The sequence below is a fragment of the Sardina pilchardus genome, chromosome 13, assembly GCF_963854185.1.
Source record: "Sardina pilchardus chromosome 13, fSarPil1.1, whole genome shotgun sequence".
Taxonomy (NCBI): domain Eukaryota; kingdom Metazoa; phylum Chordata; class Actinopteri; order Clupeiformes; family Clupeidae; genus Sardina; species Sardina pilchardus.
The window spans coordinates 31,787,929-31,793,080 of record NC_085006.1 but is presented as its reverse complement, the minus strand read 5'-3'; positions in this window follow the sequence as shown (position 1 = coordinate 31,793,080).

The window sequence follows — 5,152 nt, the reverse complement described above, 5'->3', positions numbered from 1 at the left end:
AAGTAGCTTAAAGGAGCTGCTCTCCAACTCTTTGGGAAATTAGCTTTCAGTATTTCCCACCCAGAGTTACTGTAACAGGGAGCTACAGGCTAACTGGTGTAACCCACTTTGGGTGAATTATGCTACGCTAGGGTAACTGGTGTAACCCACTTTGGGTGAATTATGCTACGCTAGGGTAACTGGTGTAACCCACTTTGGGTGAATTATGCTACGCTAGGCTAACTGGTGTAACCCCCTTTGAGTGAATCATGCTACGCTAGGGTAACTGGTGTAACCCCCTTTGAGTGAATCATGCTACACTAGGGTAACTGGTGTAACCCCCTTTGAGTGAATCATGCTACGCTAGGGTAACTGGTGTAACCCCCTTTGAGTGAATTATGCTACGCTAGGGTAACTGGTGTAACCCCCTTTGAGTGAATTATGCTACGCTAGGGTAACTGGTGTAACCCATGGGTGAATCATGCTACGCTAGGATAACTGGTGTAACTCACTTTGGGTGAATCATGCTACGCTAGGGTAACTGGTGTAACTCACTTTGGGTGAATCATGCTACGCTATGGATACTGGTGTAACCCACTTTGGGTGAATCATGCTAGGCTAGGGTAACTGGTGTAACGGTAGCAGTTTCAGACGGTTATTGCATGTACAAGAGAGGTGAAAGGTGTGCGTCCTCTTATCTATAGTGGGGTACATGGCAAATAAGATAAGTCCAAAAAAAAAGCTCCTTTAATTCTTCTTTTTGTCTACAACATCCTGCTGGGTCTCACCAGAACAGTGGGCTGTGTAGGCATGTAGCATGTAGCATGTAGCATGTAGCACTGATGTTAAGCAGTGGGCTGTGTAGGCATGTAGCATGTAGCACTGACGTTAGGCCTGCATGGCCCCAGAGAGATGACCGGATCAGTAGCCCCTCGTGTCCCTGGTGGCCAATGCTACACCCACTGTGGTGCTGGTGCTGGTGCTGGTGGCGGCTTGTTTTCTAAGCAGGAAGGGCCCTCAAGGGAGTCTGAGGAACTGATTTATCTGCGCCTGTCAATTCTTTATGGGGCCACGTGCTGATTATACAACTAGTGATGAGGAGAGGAGGAAGCTGCAGGGAGAGAGGGAGGGAGAGAGGGAGGGAGGGAGGGAGAGAAAGAGAGAACAGGAAAGAACGGAGATATAGACATGTTGACAGGGGATCAGGGGCAAAAAGGGACAGAGAGAGAGAAAGAGAAAGGGATGAATAGAAAAGAGAGAGAGAGAGAGAGAGAGAGAGAGAGAGAGAGAGAGAGTTGGAGGGGTAAAGGAGAATTTTGCAGTCTTGAGGCAGTGGGGTCTTACAGTAAATCTCCCTCTTCTGATTATTGCCTGTGGGTGAAGTTGCCTCATTGTTGAGAGGGGACATTGTGTCTCTGTGTCTAAATTCATATGGGTGTGTGGGTAGAAGTGGCTGTGCATGTGTGTGTGTGTGTGTGTGTGTGTGTGTGTGTGTGTGTGTGTGTGTGTGTGTGTGTGTGTGTGTGTGTGTGGGTGTGTGTGTGTTGATCTATGCTATGCCCTCCAGCCATCTGTTCTCCCTTGCTCAAAGGAAAGCCAAGTTAGACGAAGGAGGTCAGTCAGGGTGACAGAGAAGGAGAGAGAGAGAGAGACAGACAGAGAGTGACAGAAGGAAAGAGAGAGGGAGAGAGAAGGAGAGAGAGAGACAGACAGAGAGTGACAGAAGGAAAGAGAGAGAGAAAGAGAGAGGGAGAGAGAGAAGGCTGGTGTTCCCTCACTCTGAGCCAGAGAAGAACAGAGACACTGAACAGATGGAGGTCTGTACCCCAGTGCTGAACTGGGGTTACAGATGGAGGTCTCTGTGCCCCAGCCTAGATGAGCTGAACTGGGGTTACAGATGGAGGTCTCTGTGCCCCAGCCTAGATGTGATGAACTGGGGTTACAGATGGATGTCTCTACCCCAGCCTAGATGAGCTGAACTGGGGTTACAGATGGAGGTCTCTACCCCAGCCTAGATGTGGTGAACTGGGGTTACAGATGGAGGTCTCTGTGCCCCAGCCTAGATGTGATGAACTGGGGTTACAGATGGATGTCTCTACCCCAGCCTAGATGTGGTGAACTGAGGTTACAGATGGAGGTCTGTGCCCTAGCCTAGATGTGGTGAACTGGGGTTACAGATGGAGGTCTCTACTGAGGTTACAGATGGAGGTCTCTACCCCAGCCTAGATGTGGTGAACTGGGGTTACAGATGGAGGTCTGTGCCCCAGCCTAGATGTGCTGAACTGAGGTTACAGATTGCACTGAACTGGGGTTACAGATGGAGGTCTCTACCCCAGCCTACTGTAGATGTAGTGAACTGAGGTTACAGATGGAGGTCTCTACCCCAGCCTAGATGTGCTGAACTGAGGTTACAGATGGAGGTCTCTACCCCAGCCTACTGTAGATGTAGTGAACTGAGGTTACAGATGGAGGTCTCTACCCCAGCCTAGATGTGCTGAACTGAGGTTACAGATGGAGGTCTCTACCCCAGCCTACTGTAGATGTAGTGAACTGAGGTTACAGATGGAGGTCTCTACCCCAGCCTACTGTAGATGTGGTGAACTGGGGTTACAGATGGAGGTCTCTACCCCAGCCTAGATGTGCTGAACTGGGGTTACAGATGGAGGTCTCTACCCCAGCCTACTGTAGATGTAGTGAACTGAGGTTACAGATGGAGGTCTCTACCCCAGCCTACTGTAGATGTAGTGAACTGGGGTTACAGATGGAGGTCTCTACCCCAGCCTAGATGTGCTGAACTGGGGTTACAGATGGAGGTCTCTACCCCAGCCTACTGTAGATGTGGTGAACTGGGGTAGGAATGTTTCAGGTGTGGTCCAGTGTCATCTGATGCTCCAAACACCTTCAGCGTTCTCTGAGGGGCGAGGACAAAGAATCCTGCACCCATGTCAAACAAGCGCCGTCATGAATAAACCATTAGCACGCGCTCAGAAGCCTGCAAAAAGGAATCTGAGGGGATGGAACAGTAGCCTGGTCCTGACCATCCCATAATACTACCATTTCATTTCGTATTATGGTCTGGAATTTCTTTGCTCTGAAGCGCTTGCAGGAAGCGGGAAGTAACGCCCAGTTCTGGTTTGAATTGATTGGACAGCTCTCACCCAATCGGCGATAGTTACTCATAACAACATAGCGCAGGCGTTTAACGTCATCGTCACGAGCGCCCTCCCCCTTTCGCCCCCACCAACCCGTCTCTTCGTTTATTGGCTGCTTTCTGGAGGGGGGGCGTTCTGTTACAATTCTACCGAGCAGAATGCTCCACAGAGGAGCACGGCCAGACTCGTAGTGGAGGCAATCCTTGGCCGGAAGTACGTGGATGGCTCGCGAGGCTAATGGAACAGTGGGTGAGGAAGACTTACGTTTTCATCACGCGTGCGTTCAGAAAAGGTGAACTCACTCTGACCTCTGTGTGTGTACTGGTGGGACAACGAAAGGGGAAAAAAACAACATCTTCCAGCTCTGACATCTAAAATGTAATTTTCTTTCATTTGTTTCTGTGTTTGCGCGGTATTGTCTTGTTATTTTAACTGAAAATGTTCTCCCAAAACAAATGCAAGCGCGGCCCAATTCCGGGAGTAATAAAAACAGGGTCCCTGCTCCATGGCTTCATCGGTTCTCCATTGGTATTCTGGCTTCGGTCACACACACACACACACACACACACACACACACACACACACACACACACACACACACACACAGCCTGCTGCCTGCAGTGTGCTCTCATCCTCCCAAACAACATTAAGCCGAGTCAAACATCCAATATTCAACAGATAGATCCTGTACGAGTAGCTCTCTGTCTCTCTGAGGCTTTCAGATGCACTGCTGCACGACAGACGAATCACACACACTGTAGACATATTTCTATTTCAACAACTCAGTTTGTGACTCTGTGGAGTGACACAGGCGTCCTACCTGTGTATCCTGCTCAGCTACACACACACACACACACACACACACACACACACACACACACACACAGGCGTCCTACCTGTGTATTCTGCTCAGCTACACACAGACACAGACACAGACACAGACACACACACACACACACACACACACAGGCGTCCTACCTGTGTATTCTGCTCAGCTACATACAGACACAGACACACACACACACACACACAGGTGTCCTACCTGTGTGTATCTTGGTCAGCTACACACACACACACACACACACATACAGTGTACACAGGCGTCCTGCATCCTGCTCAGCTACACACAGGTAATTTTTTTTCATTATGTATATTTTTTCATTATACATTCATCATTTGAAGTGATTGTTTTGTCTTGATGAGATAAAACATGTTGGAGAGCAGCACACCAGAGAGTCTGTGCACCAGCAGTGGGACCCGTGCACAGTTCTGGACCAGCAGTGGGACCCGTGCACAGTTCAGCACCAGCAGTGGGACCCGTGCACAGTTCAGCACCAGCAGTGGGACCCGTGCACAGTTCTGGACCAGCAGTGGGTCCCGTGCACAGTTCTGGACCAGCAGTGGGACCCGTGCACAGTTCAGGACCAGCAGTGGGACCCGTGCACAGTTCAGGACCAGCAGTGGGACCCGTGCAGAGTTCTGGACCAGCAGTGGGACCCGTGCACAGTTCAGCACCAGCAGTGGGACCCGTGCACAGTTCTGGACCAGCAGTGGGACCCGTGCACAGTTCAGGACCAGCAGTGGGACCCGTGCACAGTTCAGGACCAGCAGTGGGACCCGTGCACAGTTCAGGACCAGCAGTGGGACCCGTGCAGAGTTCAGGTTCAGGAGCACCAGTGGGACCCGTGCACAGTTCAGGACCACCAGTGGGACCCGTGCACAGTTCAGGACCAGCAGTGGGACCCGTGCAGAGTTCAGCACCAGCAGTGGGACCCGTGCACAGTTCTGGACCAGCAGTGGGACCCGTGCAGAGTTCTGGACCAGCAGTGGGACCCGTGCAGAGTTCTGGACCAGCAGTGGGACCCGTGCAGAGTTCTGGACCAGCAGTGGGACCCGTGCACAGTTCAGCACCAGCAGTGGGACCCGTGCACAGTTCTGGAGCTCCTGGACTACATGGCTGTGAGGGTCACACACTTATCAGTAGAGAGTGGAAGACAGCATGGGAGTGTGTGATTTTAATG